Source organism: Rhinolophus sinicus, linkage group LG02 (assembly GCF_036562045.2).
Source record: "Rhinolophus sinicus isolate RSC01 linkage group LG02, ASM3656204v1, whole genome shotgun sequence".
NCBI lineage: Eukaryota > Metazoa > Chordata > Mammalia > Chiroptera > Rhinolophidae > Rhinolophus > Rhinolophus sinicus.
The window spans coordinates 152,660,905-152,687,850 of NC_133752.1; the positions used below are offsets into that span (position 1 = coordinate 152,660,905).

General features: G+C 38.4%; 1 protein-coding gene and 1 pseudogene across 4 annotated transcripts in view; both read left to right on the plus strand.

Annotated features, from left to right (window-relative positions):
- The first annotated feature begins 226 nt into the window (after positions 1 to 226).
- LOC109456196 (large ribosomal subunit protein uL13) lies at positions 227 to 862 on the plus strand (annotated as a pseudogene).
- A 9,294-nt stretch (positions 863 to 10,156) lies between these two features.
- Positions 10,157 to 26,946, plus strand: part of SCAF11 (SR-related CTD associated factor 11) — a 63,728-nt gene continuing 46,938 nt past the window's right edge. For 2 of the 4 annotated variants that reach the window (XM_019748406.2, XM_019748408.2), the window contains exon 1: positions 10,157 to 10,582. The gene's annotated coding sequence lies outside the window, so the exon portion shown is untranslated. The remainder of the gene's footprint in view (positions 10,583 to 26,946) is intronic. The other 2 variants (XM_074325804.1, XM_074325805.1) reach the window with 1 other exon arrangement.

Consider the following 26,946-nt stretch of genomic DNA (forward strand, 5'->3'; position numbering starts at 1 on the left):
GGAATTGTCCCTATTTATGAGATTCGTAAGGATTTTTGCTTTTTTAAAAAATGTATTTGTATATTTGAATTTTCTTCTCTACATATATAATTTAAAAGTTTATAGCATGCCCCAATGGGAGAATCACAGATCCCTAAGGTTCTGGAGTGAGGCTATATCATCCGCAGTGGAGATTTATTTACCTTTTGTAAAATAGTTCCTGGACTTTTCCAGGCAGCTGCCGAAGATGGTGGATGTACTCAGCCAAGGGCCGTCACTTGAGTCCTCAGGTGATCATCGTAACCAAGTAATACTCCTAGGCAGGAGGGTGGAGGTCATGCGCTACAAGGGCATCCACATTTCTGGCAGTTTCTACAGAAACAAGTTGCGGTCCCTGGTCTTTTTCCACAAACGCATGAACACCGCCAACTCCTTCTGTGAGCCCAACCACTTCCAGTCTCCTGCCACTCGAGGGCCCCTCCCACTTCATGCTCTGTATCTATCGCATTGGCAGAACCATGGGAGGCATTTTGCTGCTCAAGACCAAGTGAGGCCCAGCAGCCCTGGGCTGCCTCAAGATGCTTGATGGGATCCTGCCCCTGCCTACCCCCACAAGAAAAAGCAGATGGTGGTTTTTACTGCCCTCAACGTTGTGTGTCTGAAACCTACTTGTAAGTTTGCCTACCTTGGGAGCCTCGCTCACAAGGTTGTCTGGAAGTATAAGTGTTGACAGACACCCTGGAGGAGAAGGCCAAGATCCATCACAGGAAGAAGCAGCAGCTCGTGATGCTGCAGAAACAGGCTGAGAAGCATGTGAAGACAACTAACTGATGAATACTAAGAGGTCCTTAAGACCCATGGACTCCTGGTTTGTGTCCAATAAAGACTGTGTTTCTCATGCTTGACCTGGCCTTCCCTTCTTCCAGACCTAAAGGAGGCAGTCCCAATGTCCGAGTGCCACAGGCAGCCACTTAAGAGTGGCCCTGAAAAACAGCAGTGAGGGGAACGCTTCTAATTAGGCAGAGTTTTGGCTACTGCATCTGGCCATTTACTTTGTGTAGAAAGTTATGGGCCCTGGCAAAGGCTTGTCTGCTTGGTCAGTCTGGAGGGAGAAAGATGTGGGATAAAGAGGTCTGGGAAAGAGGCATGTGGATGAATCTGTAAAAGTGGACAGGAAATGTTAAGATCTTTGTTTCACAAGTTAATGCACAACAGATGGCATCCATCAAAGAGGCACTAAACAACTAGTACAAGAACCAATGACTTGTCCATATAATGTCAGCCAGTCTCTGCCATTGGCTACACCAGTGTTAGTCCAACAGGCCTGTGATAAAAATGAGGACAGGAACGGAGGTTATACACAGAGCAAACAGCATGGGGTCCCACTTACCAAGGCTTATTTATCAACTGCCATTGGCAAATAGCCAAACTGCCAGCAGAAGAGACCAATGCTTGGCCCCAATATGGCACCAAACTTTTGGTAGACCTACTAGCTATTTGATTACAAATTGTCCTCACTGGACTCATTCCATCTGGAAGTAGTATCAGTCTATCTTGACGGCAATGTAAACATATTCCAACTTAGACCTGCTGCCTGAAAGTTCTTAGCCAGCATCACTAAGGGTTTAAAGTGTTTGATCCACCAACCAGGGCAGCAGTGGACACATGACTATGGGATCCACTGATCCTTTCATACATTACCCCACATAGACAAAATGGTAGACTGATGGAGCATGGAAATGACCTGTTAAAGATTCAGCTGAAGAGCTAGGGTGCAAAGGAGACCTTGTGATAGGGGCACCATCCTGTAGGACTCAGGTACACTCTAAGTTGATATTCATTATATGGTACAGGGTCCTTCACAGAGAGAACATCTGGGTCCAGTAGCTGAAGGGTGGAAGTAGGAGTATCTCTGTGTACTGATTCCCAACGATTCACGTGGGGAATTTTAACCTTCTTTCCCCAAGGGTTAGAGGTTTGGGCTACTAGAGGGGAATTGCTTCCACTAGAAGGCACAGTAAGAGTCCCATTAAACCCCAGCTGCCGCCTGGTCATTTCAGGCTCCTCATCCCAAGAAACCAGCAGGGAAGGACAGTTGACCCTGATATTCAACAAAGTAGCTGTTAAGCAGTAGGGACAAGAAAGAATATGTGGGATAATCCCTTTGGGTGTCTTGGTTTTCACTTGCCCAATTTGGATACTATGCAGACAAGTGCAGCCGCCACAACTTGAGAAGCACCTGGTGGTGCAGGGCTCAGGCCCTTCAGCGGAGAAGGTCTGGGTCACTGCACGAAGCTACCTAGACCAGAAGAGGATGAGGGGAATCTAGAATGGGTAGCAGAGGAAGGATATGACCAGCTTCAACGATAGCCCCAAGAGCAGCTTCAAGGACTGTAGTTAAATTTCTAGTTTGTCCAGGAAAAGGGACCCAAGAGAATTTTGGAATGGCTGCGCCTAGAGCTGGGTGGCCAGTCATGGCTATAAGGGTGCACTGCAGAGACCTCCCCATGCAGGACTGAAGCAGTCATCCCACCAGCTGCTGCAAGTGTTGGGTCTGACAGTTTTCAAATGAATCTTTCTCCACAACTTACCCTTTGCTCGAGAGGGCCACCTTACCTTTCTGCCTTCAGACAGATTGACTGGTCACTGAGGTGGCATAAAGGCTTCAGAGCTCCCTGCGGGAATGGCCGAGGCCTTTGGTGGACTGCATCACAGTTCAACTTCTTCCTCTGCCCAATCCTGGTTCCTTTAGTCTTTCCGCAGCACTCCCCAGTGAAATTTCTGGACCCCAATCTTCATCTCAAAGTGCATTTCCCAGGGAACTCAATCTGTGATAGGTTCCTTTCCCTGTGTATCTTATAACTGTTAGGACCTTTTATATTTTAAGTTAAAAAAAAAATCAAAATTGCTTAAATAAGGAAAGGGATATATTGGCTCACATAACTGGGCAGGTATTGGGATTGATTTGATTCAGTGGCTTAATGATGTCAAGGACCCAATTTTGCTCCATTTCTCTGCTCTGTCTTCCACAGAAGGAGCATTATACTAAAGCTAGCTTTGTTCACAATGACAGTAGCTGCAATAATTCAAAAGTTTATATTCTCGACCTTCACCTCCCAAATGGAAAGACAGCAGGCTTTTAGTAGCTGCGTTTGAAGAACAAGGAAAAATCTTTCACAGAGTTACCAGCTCTTCAAGTTTCACGGACACAAACTACCTATCTAGTCTAAGTTTCCTACACCACTCACTGTGGCAAGAGCTATGGGATTACCTTGAATGGTTTAAAATAATCAAAGTTCATCCCTGGAATTGGTGGTATGTTTTAAGCCTTGCCTTCCACATGCACATGGATGCTACACAAGGGGGAGGGAGAGAAAGGATGTTGTGGAGACAAACTATTAGTTTGCTAGGGCTGCCATGCCAAAGTACCACAGACTGGGTGATAAAACAAGAGAAATCTATTTTCTCACAGTTCCGGGGGCTAGAAGTCTGAGATTAAGGTGCTGGCAGGGCTGTTTCTTCTGAGGCCTCTCTCCTTGGCTTGTCGAAGGCCACCTTTTCCTTCTGCTTTCACATGGTCTTCCCTCTGTTGCGCACGCATCTGTGTCCTAATCTCCTCTTGTTACAAGGACACCAGTCATATTGGATTAGGGCCTATCCTAAAGACCTTATTTGAACTTAATCACCTTTTTAAAGGCTTCATCTCCAAATACAATTACTGTATTTTGCCATATATAGTGGGTACTCTTTTGCTCAAATTTGTGAGGGGAAAATAAGGCTGTGCATTATACATGGGTAGTACTAATTCTGTATCTACATAAATGTTTTTAGTTCTTTTATTTATGGTTATAGGTTAAAAGTGTAACTCTGGAACCCACTAACGATATCTGTATGCAAAATAATGCCCTGGAATACTATCATTGTTTTTGTTGAACTTATGACAAATTTATGACAACAATGAAGAGTTCTCTGCCTTCTACAATGAGTAAGTATCATAAATGTGTTACTGATATATACAATTTCTTGTACCTTGTATCTGTTCTTGTGTTTTGTAATTATTTGTTACATAAAATTTCTTGTACCATAATATTTAAAAAAAATAAATGCTAAAATTCCTTATAATACAAAAAACAAGTACCTAAATGTAAACAAATAAAAATTTGAACTAAAAAATTAAAATGAAAGATTTTTCCCCCTGAAAGTTTGGCCAAAAAATGTGGGTACACATTACACATGGGAGCGCATTACACAAGACAAAGTATGGCACATTCTGAGGTATGGGTGGTTAGGACTTCAACGCATGAACTTTTGGGCTGGGGAACATAGTTCAGTCCATAACATGAACTCAACATCAGCATCAGTTACATATTAAAATTACGTTTATCTGCTTGACTGTTGTACTAACTGTAAATTCTTTAAGGGCAAAGACAGTATGTTATTTATCTCTATATCACCAGTGCCTACCTAGCACAGTAGGCAGTTAATATAAGATAATGACTGCTTCTGGAGGATGGTAAAGAGTTCACTGTATTTGGTAAGTATGAGGTCACTGGTGACTTTTTCCAGGAGTAGTTTCAATGGAGTGGTAGGGATGTAAGCCTAATTGCAGTGGGTTTAAGAATGAATAGACAGATTTGACAATATAAAAAATAAAACCTTCTTATGACCAAAAAACACCATAAGCAAAGTCAAAAGATAATTATGGGGAAAAAAGTACCTATATGTACAGAACACCAAGAGTTAAGAGCTCTAAATAAAAGGGATCCTATAAAAAAATCAGAAAAAAGACGAAGAAAAACAACTTAATATAAAAACATGTGAAGGCTATGAACAGCCCAAAAATACACATATAAAAAGAAGTCGAATCTCACTAATGGTCAGGGAAACACTAATTAAAATAACAGTGAATTAGCATTTAATGCAAATTACACTAACAAAAATGTAAAATTCATGCTTCAGTCTTGGCAAGAGATGGAGAAATAGACATTCTTTTACCTTTTAGTTAGAGTGTAAACCACAATAATTTTAGAGGTAATCTGCCAGCGTGTCATTCAAGACATCTTTGGTCACAAGTAACAGAAAACCCAACTCAACTGTTCTCTCCAAAAGTCATTTATAGAGTCATACAACTGAAAATCTAGACATAGCTGAATCATATCTACCTAGATGTTATCATTAGACTCTAGTTTCTTTCTTTGTCTTAGTTCTTCCTCAATAGAAGTTATTTTCAGTAAAGATCTCTTCATGAAGAGAGCTTATATCCTTACAGCAACAAGCCCAGCAGAGAAGAAAAGTCCTTGATCTAATTCTTATTGGCCTGAATTGTGTCTTGCGCCCACCTCTGAACTATCAAACATTAAACTAGTGGGATAATATACTCTTATTGACCAAATATAGAAGCCAGTGGAGGAGTCATACCATTTGTAACTCCACAGATTAAGAGAGAAGGGGGACCAATTCATCTAAACAAAACTGAGGCGCTGTTACCCAGTAAAATAGGAGATGAACACTGGGTGGCAAAACAAACCAAAACAAACCAATATATACCCTCTACAGGCAGTATTTATTAAAATAAAAAATGTACATATCTTTTGTCTCAACAATCTCACTTTAAGGATTCAATTCTATAGAAAAGAATCATACAATTTAAAAAATATACATAAAAGAAGTTATTTCAGCATTGTTTATAATGGCACAAAATGTGGACAAATCTGCATTAATCAATAAAGGAATGGCTTAAAAATTATAGTACATTAACACTATATAATATTGCTCAGTTAGTTAAAAGAATGAGCTAGCTAATAGTATCCATGATAAACTGTTGAGCAAGAAAAAGAAAGTTGCAGAAAAATATATGTGGTGTGATTCATTATTTGTAAAAATAAAAACCAAAACCACCCTTTATGTGTTTCTATAACCATTGGAAAAAGTATGGACAAAAACATCAATCTTTTAACATTGGTTTTTATCTAAGATTGGGATGGGGAGCAGAAAGCTATAGTTTTCTTTATGTAATTCTGAATATATTTTATATACTTGTGTTGTGTGAATGGTTAAAATTATGCCTATTACTTTTTTAAAAAAGACAACAGAAAGTGAAATGAGGAAGCAGTCTTAAAATGTAAACTATTTTTAGGTTTGGAGAGAAGAGAAATTAATTTCCAGTAAAGAAGAGATAGAAAATATTGAAGACAGCATAACCCCTGGAGCTGTCCCTGAGGGGGTGGAGGGGATCTGTTTCAGAGCAGAGTCCCAGATGTACCAGGGCTGTGATGGCTTCACTGTTCCACAAGGAAATGCAAATAAACAAATGGAGTAGTTCATAAAATTTAGTTTTTTGGGGTTGCACATGCATTTCTTTTAGAAAATCATGGTGATAAGAGATGGGAGGACTGTAAAAGTATATACTGTTATTTGTCAAGATTAAAAAGCCAGCAGCCCTATGTCAGTTCCCAAACTGTTAGAAATGTTAATGGTCCATAAATCCCAAAGTATGGAAGAAACAGATCTATAGCCCATGTAGAAATCTAAGTCTTAAGTGAGAGAAGAGTTCATTCTTCCTTGGTGATGGAAGAAAACAAGTGCGTATGGTTATAGACATTACAGACAGACTTTGTAAGTATAGGGAAATAAGTTGAGGAAGTTATTGCCTATAAAGACTGTGGTAAGATCTTTTGCTGGGTTCAGGGTTGAAGGGCTCAGCAGGAGTATTGTGAGGTTGAGACTTGAGGGGAGTGGTAAAAATGTGGAGAGGTGCTGTGGGGACTAGGAGACCAATCTGAGAGAAAGTGAAGTCTTCAAGTTCAGAATAATATCTGACTATATAGTTGACTCTTGAACAACATGAAAGTTGCAGGCACCAACACCCCACACTGTTGACAATCTGTGTATAATTTTTGACTCCCCCCAAACTTAACTACTATTAGCCTACTGCTGACAGGAAGTCTTACCGATAACATAAACAGCCAACCGGCATATGTTTTGTATGTTAAATGTATTATACTGTATTCTTAAAATAAAGTAAGCTAGAGAAAAGAAAATGCTATTAAGAAAATAATAAGGAAGAGAAAATATGTTTACAGTACTGTGTGTATTATTGAAAATAATCTGCATATAAGTGGACCTGTGCAGTTCAAACCTATGTTGTTCAAGGGTCAACTGTATTTTGTTCAGATTTGCTCTGTTATGAAATTGTCCCTTGGTCCTTTTTATAGTCTTTCCCTCGTTTGACACCCCTTGCCCTTGACCCAGAACTTTGTTTTTATTCTTTTTATGGCATTTATATTCTTCCTTAGTTTGTTTTTGTACTTGTCTTATCTGTACCCACTAAGCTGTCTCTGAGATACTGTTCATTCATCTATAACCACAACACCTCCCAGATAGTAAAACCCAATAGATTATTGATGAAATAAATTTAATTCCACAGAGAAAATAATTGGATAATAATCAGTATCATCCCGGTTAAAATTCTTCACAGTTGTGAACACAGAAATAAAACACTGGCTTTAATTCCTGTAAATTAACTTTTCTTAATAGCATGCATTTTTCATTCCTTACAAAGATATTGTATATTTGGTTATGTTTTGTTCATAAGAGTCTTAAACTATACATCTGTCAAATTTATACACTTCTGCTACAAAAGTGCTACAGAGGTCATTAAAATAAAAATTACTACAAGATATGGAAACTGAGGACCAGAAAAATTAGGTGATTTGTTCAAAACTGCTAAAGTCTTAAGTGACAGAGTCCATATTAAAACCACTTAATCCAGTGTCTTTATACCACGATTCCCATCTTAATTTGAATTTTGTTTTGTATTCAATGCATAATACTTAAATTAATAATAGCTGTTATCTCTGATAAAGCTCTGTCAAAATTAATACTGATTATCCTTCATTTGTAAAGATGCCACTATAGGTTTCTGTTTCTCTGTGACAGGTTTGATATTTTAAGTGTTGGGTAAAATGCAACATGCCAACTGGGCATTCATTTGAAGGTTATTTTATGATGCGTATCATTTGTGTGTTTTTTAACGGTTATAATAAAATCTAAAACGTTGATGGTGATGGTTGATATAGCGATCTTTACTCCTGCGTTTTATAGTTCATTTTTTGTTTATTTAAAACTCTGTATGTCTCTATTATAAACAAAAAATATTGAAACCGAGAGAATAATAAATTTTCATCATGCAAACATAATTAGGAGGATGTTGTACGTTCAGAAATATATATGTTCTTTTCCCTGGGGAGGCAAGAAATGGGCTATTACAAACCACCACCCTCTTTTCTATTTGCACATGAAAGTAGAAACCACTAGTACATTAGCATTAAGAGCTTTTTTCTCTTAAAACATGCTCACATAATACCTAGGAGGCCAACTATAAAACAGTGAAAAATTTATGATCTGCTAGTGAATAAATATACCAAAAGATTCTCATTGTTTAGTTTTTGCTGAAACAGTATACTGTTATTTTTAATTTAAAAATTATAGTTTTCTATTTGACAAATGTTATCATTTGACCTTTAATTAAATTTTAAGAGAGAACATTTCCCCCCAAACAAATGGATTTTTATATAAAACACAGACAGAAGAATGCTGCAACAGAAGCCTCTGTCTGGAGTTACACTAGTAGAGGTCAGATTCCCTAGGGTGAAGGCAAGCCATGTGTCTAGAACAAAGCTACACCCTTGTGCTGGATAGCTCCTAACAGTGCTTTTGATCTGATTACATCATATAATTCTTTGAACAAAGTTTTCGGTGACCATCTTAGTCATCCTTTACAACATTTCTTATAATGTACTGTTTGCTCTGACAGTGACAGGGAAAGGCCCACCATAAGAATTTAATTTTTTCCCATCAGAAGAAAGCATTTTAACTCATCTAGATCTTTGTTCCTTCAAATATCCCAAACACATTTAATTAATGGCCATTTAATTCCCAAACTTCATATCAAAAACTATACATTGTAAAGCTCCAAAGACTTTGAAATAGAAAGACAGGCTGCCATTCATTCATTCCTTCAGCAATTAACTACCAAATCCTTATTGACAGGCACGGAGCCAGCAGCTGATGTTACGCAAGTGATGAGACATTGTCCTGTGCTCACGGTGTGACACAGACACTGTGCAGACCAAACACCATGCACAGGATGAGGGTGCCAGAGAAACGACCTCACAGTGCGGGGAGCAGGGGACACGGCAACCAGCCTGGTCTGGGCGAGTGTGGCAAAGAGGTGACCAGTTGGCGGGGTCTGGAGAAAGTGGGGAGGAAAGTCATCGTGGGCAGGGCTCAGGGTAGCTAGCAGAGAGCACCGCGCACAGAAAGGGAGAAAGAGAACAGACGACAGGAAAAGGTGCGAGTGGCAAGGCTGGCTGTGACAGAGAACTGGGTAAGCCAAGTCGGGGGTCGGGGGGCAGCCCGGGGGCGACTTCATCTCATGGGAGCTGTTAGCTGGACAAATGGCCTTGACTGGGGAACCGGTAAAAGGGGTGGACACCGAGGGCAAGACAAGCCAGGAGCTTGAACAAAGTGTCCAGAAGGGAAAATACGAGTTTAAAGAGTCAGTGACTTTTAAAAAGTATGTAGAGGTATTTCTGAGGTAAAACAAAAGATTGGACAACCCAACAGGGAAGGAATAGACAAGGGCACACACGTTCCCCATCGCAGGCTCCGACAAATTACTGAATGAATAGTCATATGTTACTATCGGGCATTGTTTAAATGCCCACCAGGAGGGAAGAAAGAGGAGGGCTTACAAAAGTTACGGGCACTTCAATCTCCCCGCAGGATGTATTTCAGGTGGGCAACGCTGCTGGGTGAAAACTCAATCCGCCGCCAAACAAGATTCACATTAACACTCTTTTCACAATCAGATTACCATAAAGATAGGCTAGCAAATGCTGCGCAAAGCCCCTCACGTCCAGGTCCACAAGGGCCTCCCGCATTGTCCTCATCAACTTATCCAAACAGCCGCCCAACAGGCGCCTACTCCAGCGCTACACGCACGGCGCATGCGCACACTCCACATAGTGTGTGGGGGGGGCGGGGGGAGGGGCAGGGAGAATGTTTCCCAGAAGCCCTTGCCACTCACCGCCTTTCTCCCTCCCGCTCTTGAGCCGCGTGACGTGACTCCGCCCGCCACGTTCCTCTGTCGCAAACAGTGGTTTGCCGGCGCCCCCCTGCGGTCTCGTCGAGCGCTGCAGCTGTGCACGCAGGGCCAGAGCAAGCGAGCGGGGAGAGTGCGGCAGGTTCTGCTGCCGCCGCCGTCGTCACCGTAGCGTGTCGACAGTGGCGGCGCGGCTGAGCGGAGCGAAGGGAGGGAGGGGGAGAGTAGAGGAGAAGAGAGGGAGGAGGCCAGACAAGGCGGGGGGAGGGGGAGCAGTGGTGGCGCAAGCCGCGCGGAGCAGCGCAGCCCAGGTCCGCTCCCTTCACTGCGGCCGCCTCCCGACCCGGCCGGCACAGCCGGCGCCCCAGCGGCCCCCCGGAACATCTCAAAGCAGCCGAAGGAGTCCTTGTTGGGGAACTTGGCGGCGGCGTGACGGGGACCTAGGGACCTGCATTGGGGCCGCCGCCGCCGGAGCAAGCTCCTCGACCTCGGCCTGAGGTAAACACGGGCCGACCTCGGGTGGATGGGCTTGCGCAGCTGTCGGGGCGAGGTGGAGGTTACAGGCCAGCGCCGAGCGGAGGAGCGGGCCCGGGGCGACGGGAGGGCGGACAAAGTTTTGGAATCTTGCGCGGCCCAGGCGGCGTCCTGCGCTTGGAGGAAAGTTGGAGCTGCCTTTCCAGGTGGGGGAAGCTTCGGCGGGGAGGACCCCCCTCCCGTCTCGCTATCCCGCGAGGGAGGCCTCGCTCCGGCCGCAGCCGCCGTCTCACTGTCGGCACCCTGTCCCATTTCCTCCTTGTGGCCTACCCGTCTCCCGTCGCCTCAGCGGGCGAATCCTGTCCCCGCCCGAGTGTGGGGTCGGGAGTGGGGGTTTTGAGGAAGGAGCCTCCACGACTGAGTCCCCACACATACACCCCCTCCCTGCAGTGGAAACGTGTCCAGCTGGGCTTCCGGGAGCTCCCCGACCCCTGTGTCCGCTTTACTTGGGAGACTTGGCTTTTGTCAATTGCGTCCATGCCCGCCTGTGAAACCAAACTTTACTACGCCGTGACCTCTCACAAAGTGCGCGAATGGGGAAGAGCCGGCGCTTGCCTCCAAGCACCAGCGTTTACCCGATGCCCTGAATTTCAAACTCTTCTCCCACCCCCAATTTTTCAACCCGTTTCCTGGCCTGACAACAAAAGGCCCAGGAGTTCTAAACTTAGCTTAATCAGTTGCCTCTCCTCAGACCTACTAGGCGTTTTGAACCATTAGAGATATTCAGATTGCTGGCTGGCGGTCGTGTCACTTACACACACATTTTGAAAAATTGTTTTAAAACGAAATGCCTGACTTAGAGTAGTTGATTAAAATATTCACAGATTCAAGTGTTGAATTGTAACGTACCCCCAATATATTTCTGTCCCGTATTACGTAGTGTCTACGAGTTGAGCGTTTTTCATTCATTTTGGATTACATTTTAACCTCTTTATCATGCTAGTACCGGTGAGCTGAGATATTTAAACAAAATTGATCAAAAAGTTGTAATGGTTTGGCTAGGAGATGCTGATCGTAAATTTTCCCAGTTTGGGCATTTTTCACTGAATTTTCGAAGAAGCGTATTAAAATGTTTTTTCTTGTTTTAAAAGTTAATTCATGTATATGAGTACCTTAGCTTAGTAACAGAACATTGAAGGCAAAACGGTCTTAAATAACTGATTTCTTTTTTGTACTTTACTGGTAATTGTATTGAAATTTTGGTATGTAATCAAGTCTCTTTCCATACCATTACTTTCTCTTTCCTGTTTCTTTAGCAGTTAGCTTCATCGTCTCACTTTGTTTTGCTATTTAAGAACTGCAGTAAAAAGTTTGTGGGACTTTTGTTTTTGTTGCTGATCTTTTAACTTACTGGGCAGAAGAAATGAAAATTTGAAATTGTCTTTGAATTTTTTGTTTTATCCTATTATAGCACAGATAATTTGAATTTGTGTTTATGCAGTATGTTTTTTTTAAGTAGCAATTCTAGTTGCTACACTTATTCACTATTTTTTGGTGTTTGAAGTATATTAATAATCATTCAGTTTTACATTCAGATAGTGACTTTTTTGCCTGAGAATTTGAGTATATTTTGAGATTTGGGTGGGGTAAGGTTTGGGTATTTACTTAATCTAAGTGTACTCATGCTGTAAAGACATTCTTCAGTATGTTAAGGGGGCAGAAAACTAAAAGAAAATGAAAAATTATTCCTAAATACTCTGCCTGAAATATGTGTCAGGAAAAAAATGTAAGGGGAACTGTTTTGTCTTTCGGTGGTGGTCCATGGGTTCCATGGGTTAAGACAAACTCTTCAGGGGTCACTCACTTTTCTTGAAAAGCTGTGCTGTTAATTAGCAGAGAGAGGATGAATCAGTGCTATTACATGATGATGTTGATTTGTCATCAGTAGCATCTTTTAGTAATAAATAAAAGTGTGCAATATTATACTACTCTTTAACTTCATACTGAACTTTTAGGTACATCAGTGAGAGATGTAAAACCCAACCAAAGAGAGTGGCAGGCATAAATAATACAAAGTCAGCCCTAGAATGATTCATTGTAACGTCCTTTTAGCAAGCTCTCCCCTCTGTCCTTGTCTTTTAGTGATGTAAATTGGATCTTAACTTACTTTGCCCAGTGAAATAACAAGCTTAAAACCTAAATTCTTAATTATATCCTCTGTCCCAAAGAATAAATTAATAGCCCTCCACCTTATCTTGCATCTGAGTGGTGATAACTTAGTAGCACTGAGTAGAGCCCAGAGTTAAAATACCCAGTATTATTCTGTTGCTATTCCCAAGACTCATCTTTGCATTGTCTTTTTTTTTTTTTTTTTTTAAGCTGTGGCCTTCTTAATTCCTAGTTCTTAGGGGCATAAAAACTCAATATAAAATGTGAAAACACCACCATCCTCTCTCACTTGCAAAATAGCATCTAAAAAGTCTCACTATGACCTTTGTTCACCTGTAGTCTTTTAACATTCAACAGGAGTGATCCTGTTAAAATCTGCCAGATCATGTCATTTCTCAAGTGGTTCTCTTCTCAGTCATGGTAAAATTCATAGCCCTTAACTATGGTCTACCAGGCTCTGACTGGTTTTTTTAAAAAAAAACAACACAAAACACTTTTATTTATTTTAAGTGTGTTTTTCCAGGACCCATCAGCTCCAAGTCAAGTAGTCTTTTTCAATCTAGTTGTGGAGGGTGCAGTTCACACTGGCCCATGCGAGGAATCGAACCAGCAACCCTGGTGTTACTTGGGCTCTAACCACCTGAGCTAACTGGCTGCCCCTGTGTTTGTTTTGTTTGTTTGTTTTTTTAATTGGGGAATATTGGGGAACTGTGTGTTTCTCCAGGGCCCATCAGCTCCAAGTCGTTATCCTTCAACCCAGTTGTGGAGCACGAAACTCAGCTCCAAGTCCAGTGGCTGTTTTCAATCTTTAGTTGCTGGGGGCGCAGCCCACCTTTCCATGTGGGAATCGAACAGGCAACCCTGTTGTTCAGAGCTGGTGCTGAACCAACTGAGCCATCTGAGTGCCCCTGAGTGATTTGAGCCTCTACTTTCTTTCTGACTTCATTACCTCCCTCTTTGTCCAGCTTCCCTCCACTACCTCCCTCCACTCTTCTCTGCTACTGAGGTTTTCTCTGACTACTCTGTATAAAACAGCAGGCCGTCCTTCCACATTTCCTAATCCTTTTTAAGCCAGATATTTCTCCATAGCACTTATCATTTTCCAACGCACTGTATAATTTACCTGCAAGTTTATTGTATTTCCTCATCACTCTAATGTAAGTTCTATGAGAATAGGATTTGTCAGTTTTGGTTACTGTTTTGTCCCCAAACACCTGAACAATGTGTGATACATAGTAGGTATTAATATATATTTAAATGATTAACTGCTTTCAGCTGGAAACATTTTTAAAACATTAAAAATAGTAATTGGGGTTTGAAACTTTAGACTATGCAAGTCTCAGTCTTTTGCATAAACTACTAAGTTACTTAAATCCATGCATTATGTTTAGTTCAGGGGTCCACATTTTTAAAGGAGAATATGACAATATGACCTTTAAAAAGATTTGTCAGAATATAGAAGGAACTCATGCTTAGCTAAAAGGAGAGTGGTATAACTATCTTACTGTTTAAAATGTCATTTAGAAGCCAAGTTAGGCTTAATTTTGATAGTTCCAGAAGGCAGAACTAGTATTGTGGTGATGTGTATTGAGGGGAAGGAAATTAAGGGTGGATGTGGGAAAATTAGTTAAGGCTTTGCAGAAGAGATGAGAATAGCTTCAATTAGGATAAGAAATGTGGAGATAGGCAACAGTGAATGGGGATTTGGGATTAGTAGGTATCGGGATGGAATGAAGGTAAGAAAAATTTCAAAGATGACTTCTGAGTTAACTGCTGAGTTGATGATGGTACCAAATAAGGACCATGATTCCATTGATTCTGACATAAGGTTTGAAAGTACCTTTGCAACTTTCAAGTGGAAATTTCTGTAAGCAATTAGAGATATAGTTACAAAATTCAGAATAGTAGTATGGAAATAGAAATTTGGAGTCACATAGGTAGTTGAAACTATAGGTGGAATTACTTAGGGAAGGGTATATAACTTAGAAAAAAGAGACACTAGACTGGAATCATAATGGCTTCTAACATTAAAAAAAAAAAAATTGCTGGAGGAATATGAGCCCCCAAAGAATACTGTGAAAGAGAAGTAGGAGATGAGTGTGGTATTGCAGAAACCAAAGGAATAGAATATAGGCATACCTCAGTTTATTGAGCTTCACTTTATTGTGTTTCACAATTATGTTTTTTTACAAATTGAAGAAAAGACCGTCCACCAGCAAAAATATTAATGCCTCACTTTATTGCTGTGGTCTGGAACTGAAAGTGCAATTATCTCTGAAGTGTGCCTGTATTTCAAAGGGGAGAGGAGCCAGTAGGATCAAGTGTTGATGAGAGTTAAGTAAGGTTAAGAGCTAAAAGATTTTTTTCTTTGAATTTAACAACATGGAACTCTTTGGCCTTTTGAACAAACAGGATAGTAAGCTGTTTTCGTTTTTTCAAACTGTTGATCCTGTAATTGCTTAACTAAATTTAAGAAATTATCCATCCACATTACGGAAGAGACCTAATATTTATGAAACATTTATTGTGTGCCAACTGCTCTAGTCTAGACATTTTGCATACGTTTTTATTTGATCTTTTCAGTAGCCTTGTAATATTGAGTATGTCAGTCCATTTTACAGAATGAGGCTCTAGAGAATTTAAATGACTTCCTAAGACTCTATACCCAAGTCCATCTGACTCTTTTGCCTCTAGTTATCATCATATTAGTTGGCCTCCCAAACTCCAGACCAGTGTTGTGTAGTAGACCTTTCTGTGGTGATGAAAGTGTTCTGTATCTGTACTGCCCAATCCAGTAGCTGACAGCAACAGGTGGCTGTCTTTTGAGCACTTGAAATATGACCGAGGAACAGAATAGTGGTTACTGTATTGGACAGTGCAGATATAGATCAAAAGTTACTAAAAATGCCATAAATAATAAAGCAGTCTTTTCTTATACAGTAGTCCCCCCTTATCCACGGTTTTGCTTTCTGCGATTTCAGCTGGTCATCTGTGGTCCAAAAATAGTAAGTGGAAAATTCCGAAGTAAACAATTCATAAGTTTTGACTCCCATGCCGTCCCTGTCTGTATGCCTAGGACACGACATGAATCATCCCAGCATATTCACGCTGTATACGCTCCCTGCATGTTAATCACTTAATAGCGTTTTGGTTATCAGATCAATCACAGTATTGGAGTGCTTATATACCAATAACCCTTATTTTACTTAATAATGGCCCCAAAGTGCAAGAGTAGTGATGCTGGCAATTTGGATATGCCAAAGAGAAGCCATAAAGTGCTTCCTTTAAGTGAAAATGTGAACGTTCTCAACTTAGTAAGGAAAAAAAATTGTATGCTAAGGTGTACAGTAAGAACTGATCTACCTGTGAAATTGTGAAGAAGGAAAGAAATTCGTGCTACTTTGCTGAGAGATGACATTTACATAACTTGAATTACAGTATATTGTTATAATTCTACTTTATTGTTGTTAATCTACTGTGCCTAATTTTTAAATTAAACTTTATCATAGGTATATATGAATTGGAAAAAAACATAATATATATATACATGTCTATATATAGATTTGTATGTCTATATATGTGTATATATATACATATATATGTATATATATATATATGGTTCTGTACTATTCATGGTCTCAGGCATCCACTGGGGAATCTTGGAACGCATTCCCCGCAGATAAGGGGTGACTACTATAATAATAAGCGGTGGAAACACATATTTTTTTTGAAAGGAATACTGTTTTGCTTATATGCTACTTTTAGGTGCTGTAAGTGAATATTGTAGGTAATCTTCGTTTTAACAATCTCAAACTTGCAGAAAAGTTCCAAGTGTAATGCAAAGAACCTTTTCCCCCTGAGTCATTTGAGAGTAAGTTGCAGATGCATTTGGACAAGAACTTTCTGTTACATAAACTATATCAAAATCAGGAAATTAAAATTGCTATATTACTACCACCTAACCCTCAGGCTTCATTCAAGTTTTGCCAGTTTTCATAGTAATTTCCTTTGCAACAAAAGAATCCCCAATTTAGAATTCTGTGTTGCTTTTAATTGTAATGTCTTTTTACACTCCTTCAACCTAGAACAATCCCTCAGTCTTTCTTTGATGTTCATGACCTTAACAACTTTAAAATATTACAGGTAATTTTGTGGTAAAATGTGTCTCAATTTGGGTTTGCCTGATACTTCCTTATGGTTGGATTCAGATTGTACATTTTTTGGCAGGATTTTTACAGTAATAATGCTGTTTTCTCATTGTATCCTATCAGATGACATACAATTTCTATTTGTACCATTACGGATGGTAGGTACTTTGATCACTTAATTAAAGTGAAGTCTCCCTAGCTTCTTTTTATTTTTTTAAATTTTTATTTATTTTTTACTAAAGTTATTGGAGATGACACTGGTTAATAAAATTATATAGGTTTCAAGTGTACAGTTCTGTAATGCATCCTCTGTATGTTGTACTGTGTGTTCACCACCCAAAGTCAGATCTCCTCCCATCACCATATATTTTACTTCCTTTACCCTTTTCTACCTCCCATCCTCCCCCCTTTCCCTCTGGTAACCACTACACTGTTGTCTGTGTCTGAGTTTTTGTTTTGTTTGTTAGTTGCTTTTAGTTTTATATCCCACATATGAGTGAAATCGTGGTTCTCAACTTTTTCCATCTCACTTACATTGCTTGGCATTATGTTTTCAAGATCCATATATGTTTTCTCAAATGGCAGTATTTCATCTTTTTTTATGAGTAATATTCCATTGTGTATATGTACCACATCTGTATCCAATCATCTATCGAAGGACACTTTGGTTATTTCCATGTCTTGGCAACCATGAATAATGCTTCGATGAACATAGGGGTACATATGTCTTTATGTAAATGTTTTCAAATTTTGTGTGTATATACCCAGAAGAGGGATTGCTGGGTCATATGGTAATTCTATTCTTATTTTAAGTTTTTTCCCCCCCTCTTAGTAATTAATAAATGTGGGGAATTATTTTGAGACTGTATAAATTCATTCCTTATCAGACTTGCTTTTTTTCTCAAATTGTCCCAGCTTTGGCCAGCAAAAGCCTTTTCAAGGTAGTTTCTGTGTTCTTTTAACTTGCTTTTAGCACTTCCTTACTTTTTGACACAAGAAAATGTTCCAGGCTTACCTGTACTTTTCCTGCCACAACCTAGAATCAACCATTTCTCAAAGGAGTGTTTGTTTGTTTGTTTGTTTGTTTTTTGTTTGCTTGTTGTTTTTTAATTTTTGTTTGTGGAGAAAGGTATTTAGAAACTAAGATTTGGATGATATATATATATCTGTATATAGAAAACCATGAGTTGGTACCAATTATCAATCCACAGTGTTTAAAGTTTTCTCCTTTTCCAAATTTATAACTCCCTTTTCTTACAAAGAGAAACCTGGCTCCCATTATCCTTAGTGTATTTACTTATATGATCAATCCTCTGTAGCTATTTTCCATCGCCACTGCTGCTCCCTCCAGAGAGTCGCATAACATTTTCACTCAACTTAGGCTCTGACACCTTGTGCCAGGATGCATGGCTGACTTCAGATTTCTCATACCTCATGCTGAGGATCTCACCATTCTGCCTGGGTTCCAGTACCTCACGCTGGGTTCCCTCACCATCCTTATAATGGACAGCTTGCTCACTGACTTGGGCTCTACCATTTGTAGGCAGAATAGCAGCATATACAGACATGTTCTTTTAAAGATTATACTAACTTGTTTTTATAAAAGGTTATTATACCAGAATTTTTAGTGAAAATTGGTGATCAAATATGTTCTGAACTTTTTTTTCATTTAAACCCTCTTGAGATTCACATCTCTATTAGTGATAAGACTAATCTTCCTCATTCTCCCTTTTATCCTTAGAGTTCTCAGATACACTTTTAGGGGAGTCTTTGTAATATAATTTTGACAATAATATAAAAAATTAGTTTACTTTTTGTATATGGGCTTTGGAGTTACACCTGTCTTTGAATTCTGGTTGTCCCATATACTGATTATCACCTTTTATAGGTGACTTAATCAGTGTCCCAATTTCCTTACCTATTTTAACTAAGTAACATTTACCTAAGTCCAATGGTAATAGCAGCTAACTCTGTGTTTCATATCCTTAGGTTAGCTCTGTTTACTGAATGAGTTTCAAGCCTTTTTAACAGTGTTCTAGTGTTCAATGTTGGTGATGTTTTAGTTTTTAAAATGTACTGTGGTGTGCTTTTCTGAGGATTCAATGTGCAAATGAGTATTTAGTCATTGCCTGATATAAAGTATGCATTCTCCCTACCCATAATCCTGTGGTGTATGTTTGTTGATACCTATGTGCCTATTTGGTCTGGGGATGAAACGTGGTCTTTGCTCATGGGGAGCTTAGTCCTAATCAGGCCTTCTTTATTGCTCCCCAGTGTTCTTTCTGTTTTTTTCCTAACTAGTTTTCCATACTTTCCTCTCTTCCCTTACTTTGTGCTGTTGCATTATCTTCAAAACCCCCAATTTAAGCATCTTTGAAACCACTCTCAAAATCGATAAATAGAAGAGAGGTGTACTTTTCCTTAGTGATTCTCTGCTTCATACAAAACAAAATTTAAGTCCTACCTTGGACTTAAACTTTAAGTCCCTTTACATTCTGGCTCATAATTATGTCTTTGCCCTTATCTCTATTGCTGTCCTAAATGAATTCATTCTGACTAAATCTTGAAAAATGCCTGTACCTCATATTTGGTACTTAGCATATGCTATCTTGTTCATCTTGTATCCTATTTCTCCACCTCACTTTTTGTACCAGGAAGGGGTATACTATCTTAATATGCCTTGTATTCCAATGCCAGGCTCAATATCCTGACAGTAGTAGTTCAGCAGCTTAAAGTGAACAAAAACAAATATAAATATTAAAGACAGCAGCCACAGCCACACTGCTTTGAAAATTCTCTGGGATTAGTGAAACAGCTTACAAATCACACATAATCTGTTAACATGAATATAATTGCAGCACATTTTGTATGTCTAGATGGCCTGTCAAGAAAATTGTTTCTTTAAACTACTTTTCTAATGGGGAATAAAATATTAATAACTTAAAAAATTTGTAAGCTATCATTCACCTGAAAACTTTATCGTGGAAAAGGCTTTAGATAGGACAGCTTTAGTGCATTAGGCCATATTCTTTAGGAACTGGTGTACCTGTCCAGTTACTTAGACATCAGCATATGAGTAATATGAGGGAGATGCATGCAACAAAATATGAGATGTGATCAACAAATACGGTGACTGCTGCTGCTGAGTGCCATCCAGCAGAAAGGCAGGGATCTTCAATATGGGAAGTGGCGCATCGAACCTTAGTAACTGTGTGACAGGTTTCAACTTACTCGGTGCAGCCAGTCAGGTGTAAGCTACGATTGAGAGAAGGTGAGTTTTAAAGGGTGTCGTAAATCACGAATCACAAACAACGCATTAACATGAAATAGGCAAATGGTTTCATCCTCCATCGTGACTATGCTCTGTGTCACACATCGCTTCTGGTACGGCAATTTCTGTCAAATAAAAACATTACAGTGTGTCCTCATCCTCCTTATTCACTGGATCTGGCACTGTGTGACTTCTGGCTCTTCCCCAGAGTCAAAATGACCATGAAAGGAAAACATTTTTAACCGATTCAGGACATTGAGGCAGCCACGACAGTGTAACTAAACACACTCACAAAAGAGGACTTCCAGAACTGCCTCCGAAAGTGGCAAGAATGATGGGATACGTGTGTTCAAAGTATGTGTGTGTGTGTGTGGGGGGGGGTATTTGGAGGGAGATTAATGGCAATGTGTCTTACTGTAATAAAGTTTTTTTTAATTTAAACATTCACTGTATTTTTTTATCATACCTCGTATGTTCAAGGCTATAATCTCCACAGGCTATAGATGTGTGTTGTTTGTCAGAACTTTCAGTGCTGTAGAAATGCGGCAACCGGAGATAGAAAATTCAAATACCTCCTTTCCTTTCAATCTCATCTTTGGTGGTATAATTTGGGTGGCCACTGTGTGTGATAGTATAGAACCTTTGGAAAGACTGGAGACTATGAAGTTGTCAGTCAGAAAGTACCTTTTTTGAAAACGTTAACAATTTATATTCTAGCCCGTAATTGTTCTCTGATACTAGTCTTTTAAAAATGTTTTTAAATTTCATTAACATACAGTAAAATTGACCTTTTTGGGGTGTGTAGTTCTTTGAATTTTAATACATATACAGATTTGTGTTACCACCACCAGAATCAATATTTAGAATGGTTCCGTCACCCCTAAAAAACTCACTTATGCTATCTTTGTAATCAAACCTTCCCCTAACCCAGGCAACCACTGATAATAGTTCCTCACCACCAGTTTTGACCTTTTGAGAATGTCATATGAATGCAGTTGAGTAGTATGGAACTTTCTGAGACTGGCTTCTTTCACTCAGTATATTGCTTTTTAAATTCATCCAAGTTGTTGAGTGAAACACTAGTCCATTCCTTTTCATGGGTGAATGATATTCCATTGTATGGATGAATACCATAGGTTTAAAAAATTTTTTATTATAGTTTACATACAATATTATATTAGTTTCAAGTGTATAACATAGTAACTAGACCTTTATATACCTTACATTGTGATTACGCTAAGTCTAATAACTTTGTCACCTCAAAGTTATTACAATATTATTGACTAATTCCCTATGCTGTACATTATATCCCCATGACTTAATTCTATAACTGTCATTTTGTGTTACCAGTCAGTTTGTACTAGTTTATTTTTATAAAATCCAGTATAGCAATTTGTTTCTTGTACTATCTTCATCTGGTTTTGGTACCATGGTAATACTGGACTCATAAAATGAGTTGGGAAGTATTTATCTTCCATTTTCTGGAAGAGATTGTGTTGAACTCTTGTTATTTCTTCTTTCAATGTTTAGTAAAATTCATCAGGGAAATTATCTGGGCCTGGAGATTTCTTTTTTGGAAATCTTTTAACTACAAATTCAATTTATTTAAATAGTACTAGGGTTATTCAGTGCTATTCTATCTACTTAATCAGTCTTGCTAGAGGTTTACATTTTATTGATCTGTTCAAAGAAAGAGCTTTTGGTTTCATTGATTTTTCTCTCTTTTTCTGTTTTTAATTTCATTGATTTTTGCTTTCTCTATTTCCTTCCTTCTGCCTGCTTTGTATGTGTTTTGCTTTTTTCTAGTTTCTTAAGGTAGAAGTTTAGATCACTGATTTGAGACCTCTTCTGATACAAGCTCTTTAATGCTATAATACTTTCACTGCATCTCACATATTTTAACTACTGATATATTTGGGTTTTGGTTTGCCATTTTATTTTCTGTTTGTTTCCTCTGTTTTTATTCGTCTGTAACCTCTTTCTTTGGGCTATTTGAACATTTTTTTTAGTATTCTATTTAAATTTATTATTTTTGTCTGTATATACATTTTTAGTGGTTGCTCTAGGATCCTTATATTCTTCTATATAATCCATATATATTATACTTATATTTTCATTAATCTTAGAATCAGTATTTTACCACTTCAAGAGAAATGTGGAAAAACCATACCACCACGTAGGTCTCTATTCCCTTACCCATTTATGTTGTAATTGTCTTCTGCTATGTCTACATATATCGGAAGCCGTACTAGAAAGTGTTATAATACTGGCTTTTAAGTGCCAAACATATTTTAAAGAGTTCAAGAGGAGAATAGTTAATTATATTTACTCAGATATTTACTACTTCTGTTGCTCTTCCATTATTCCTCGTGTTCCATTTCCTCTGACTAAAGAACTTTGTTTAGCAGTTCTTTTAGAGCTCGCAACTAATCTTACTGTTTTTCAACTGAGAATGTTCTTCTATTTCACATTTACTCCTTAAGTATAATTTTGCTAGATGGCAGATTCTAGGTTTACAGTCTTTTCCATTTTAGCACTTAAGAATGTTGTTCCACTTCCTTCTTCGTACATTTTTTTCTGATGAGAAATCAATAGTTGTTCAGATCATTAATCCACTTTCCCCACATAAGTAATGCACTGTCTTTTCAGTTTGCTTGCAAGATTTTCCTTTGTAATTTTCAAGTTTGATTGTGATATGTCTACCCATGAATTTCGTGGGAAGTACCTTGTTTGGGGTTTGTGAGCTTCTTCAATCTAGAAGTTTATGTTTTTCACCAAGTTTGGGATGTTTCAAGCCATTGTTATTCTTGTTTCTTTCTACTCCTCCTCCTCTTTCTCCTCCCATTGCACTCATTTTCCTCTCTTTCTTATGTTCTTGACATGAATGTTAGGGTTTTTGTATGTCCCACACATCCCTAGGGCACTAATAAGTTTTTTTTTTAAATATTTTCTCTACTGTTCAGATTGGGTAGTTTTTATTAATCTGTCTTCATGTCACTGACTTTCCATTCTGCTGTTGAGTGTTCAAGTGTATTTTCTATTTCAGGTATTGCATTTTTCAGTTCTAAAATTCCCATTTGGTGGTTCTTTATATCATCTGTTTCTTTGCTGTGATTTTCTAGCTTTCCATTTGTTTCAGGACTATTTGCGCTTACTTGTTGGAGCATTTTTATACCTGCTTTAAAAATCTTTGTCAGGCAGTTCACCCAGTGCTCTAATATCTGTGTCTTGTTGTTGGTTCTATTGATTATATTTTCCCACACGAGTTTGAGATTTTCCTTGTTCTCTCTATGCCAAGTAATTTTGGATTGTTTTGGACATTTTGAACACTAAGTCATAAAACTTAGTGTTTTTTTTAAATGCTATGGAGAATGTTGATGTTTTTGTTTTAGCAGTCAGTTGAGTTTAGGCCACAGTTCCAACTAGCTTTCTGTAAGTTGTAGTTTTAATTTTAGTTCTGTTTTCAAAATATTTGCAGTACTATTTGGATTTTTTTTTCATATGAGCACTACCCAGTAGCCAATCTGTGACCTGCATGGGGGTTTATCCTTTATTTTAGTTTTCAGAGTCTGTGGTATGCTGCTATGGTTAAATTTATATATGTGAAGCTCGGGTGAACTAGGAGTTCATAAACAATTTATAGGTTATTTTCTCAAGCTCTTTTCTGTTATATCCATGGTATTTTCTAGATTCTTGGGGCCCCTTTTCTGTCTTTTAGCTAGAAAGTGTGGTCTTCATTTACTCCACTTGGCACAATTGCATGGAGAGCCCAGTGACAGAAAAACAGGAGAAAAATCAATGAGATTAGGCCAGAGTTCCTTCAGTTAGTGAGGATGGTTCCTCTCCCTCAGAGCTTGAGGCTGTTGCTGGCCCTGATGCTGCCACTGTTGTAGGTGTCACCACTACATGATTGTTTGGGGAAAGGGACATGGGGGATGAAAAACGGGGAAAAAAGAGAGACTTCCCTCACTTTTTTTCTGAGCGTTAGGAGACCCCTTTCCCACTCCTAGGACAGAGCTAGAGAGGTTTTCCTAGAGTTCTTGCTCTCTGTTGTTACAACCAATGGTTTCAGGCTCCATTAAGCCCAAACTAGGGGTACAACTGGATGGGAAAAAAAGAAACTCACTGCCAGTTTGATAATATATCAGATTTTGGGCCCTTCCCGAATCCACCTGCTATTATTTACTTTCAAATTTTCAATTAGCTGCTTCATTTATTCTGTCTAGGCTTTATAGTTGGAGAGTAACATGGTGGAATGTGCTTACTCTATATTACCCAGAACTGGAACTCCCCAGTCTCATTTATTTTCTATTTTAGAATGTAATGGCTACTTAAGTCTCCTTATTTCACAGTTAAATATGGTTTGTCAATTATATCCTATCATTTTTTTCAACATACATGTGATCCTGCCATGTGTAACAGTGTAAGCCCTGTTGAGATGATGTTACATTAAATGTATTAGGTTAGTGCAAAAGTAATTGCGGTTCCTGCAGTTTTTAACCTTTTAAACCGCAACTACTTTTGCACCAATCTAATAGAAGGAAATGGGAAAATTAATTTCTTTTAGAGCACAGTTTTCATGAACTCTAATTTTCCATGATTATATTACATTTGAAAAACTATTTTTAATAGTTTAATCTCTGTTTTCTGCCTTAGGATTTCTGGCTTGCCTTTCACTGTGGAAATGTTTTATTCTTTATTTAAAATAACCTTTTGAAAATGATTTGTTTCAGTAGTTAGGTTACTGGTCATCATGGAGCATAGTATGAGGTGACATGCTTCATTATTAGTGGACTCTTGGAATTCACTCGCTATTGCAAACACTGTACGCAAGAATTTTAGATATTATATGGTAAGTCTATTCTTAACTTTTGGAGGAACCTCCACACTGCCTTCTATAGCGGCTGCACCAGTCTGCATTCCTGAAGTATACAAAGCAACTACTAACAGAACTAAAGGGAGAAATTGACCAAAACAATTACAATAGGGGACCTAAAAACATCATTGACAGCTATGGATAGGTCATCCAAACAGAAAATAAGTAAAGAAATATCAGCCCTAAATGACACACTAGATGAAATGGACGTAATTGACAAATAGAGCACTTCATCCTAGAACATCCCACTATACATTATTTTCTAGTGTACACGGAACATTCTCAAGGATAGATCGTATATTGGGACATAAAACTAGCCTCAGCAAATTTAACAAGATTGAAATCATACCGATCATATTTTATGATCACAAGGCTTTGAAATTGGATATCAACTACAGGAAGAAAGCAGGAAAAACCACAGATTTAAACAACATACTTTTGAAGGACGACTAGGTCAAGGAAGAAATAAGAGGAGTGAGAGATCAGAAGATACCATAGAAACAAATGAGAATGAAAATACATCCTATCAAAATTATTAGGATGCAACAAAAGCAGTAATAAGCCGGAAATTTATATCATTGGAGGCCTATCTCAAGAAAGAAGAAAAATCCCAGATAATCAACCTCATGTTACACCTTAAAGAATTTGGAAAAAAAGAATAAGTAAAACCCAAAGTCAGTCGAAGGAAGGAAATAATAAAAATCAGAGCAGAACTAAATGATAAATAGAGAACAAAAAGACAATAGAAAAAATTAATGCAACAAAGGAAATACCATCACTTTTAAAGGTTAAGATTTCAACATATGAATGGGGGGGATAATAAATATTCAGACCCTAGCGGCATGTAAATGATTCCATGAAAAAAATTGAAAGTCTTCTGAGTTTCATATCCATTTCAGTTTTGCTATTGATTGGTAGTTATAAAGTTGAGTGTAAGAATTTTATTTTTAACTGAAAAATGTGATATGGAAAAAATATGTAACTACTGTGATCATGAATAGAGAGAAATTGGTGCGTTGAAGGGACATTTTGTTTATGAAAGACCTGTGTTATTTTTTTTAATTCATGGTGTTCAGGTCATTATACTGAGATAATTGTGTGAAAACATCCTATTTCATAAAATTTGAAGAAAAAGAAGAGATACTTTCAGTCTGAAAAGCTTTTTCTGGGCATAAGCCTTTTATGATATGGAGTCAGGCACCGTGTATCTCTTATATTTACCTAATGGTCATTTCCATAGAGGAAGTCTTACATGGCCAGAGCATCAGCTGACCTTTGTGCTCTAATTTGCATGTATCCTTTGGTTTTGAAAATTAAAATCCTAACTATTATGTTAAAATTGACAATCCAGTTCTGAGTCCTTTAAAGACGGAAATGCTATAATGGTCGGGGTTAGAAAAATACATTTTTAATCCATCTGTTCTCAGTTGGGAAGCCTACTTTTACAAACACAAATGTTGAAAGAATTTGGTTCTTATTGTGTGCTTTAGTAATGTCTTGTTCTTACCTCCATTACTGCATGTGCAGTGATACAAATGTTGATTTTTGTTTTTGTCAGATGTGTCAGTGCTTAAGGCCTAGTGGTACTTAGAAAATTGTGAGAACTGACTAAATATTTATTGAGTGAATAAATAAATTAGAGACAGGCTGTAGAAATGTGGGGAGTCTGGTGTAGGGCCTATTTGAAAAAAAAAAGTGATGACTGGTTAAGGATACTTAAGATCTTTAGTTCAGGAAATAATTTAAATTCTAGTAGTTGTTGAATTTCTGGGATGGTTAAATATCGTTTTGTGTATCTTTTTCTAAATTGCCTTCTTAGGTGATATGACCAGTCTACGTGTTGGGATAGATGTTTTCTAATTCTCCTTACTTTGTTTTAAATTGTTTTTTTCCTGTATGCTGAAAGTGACTTCTTTTGCTTCTC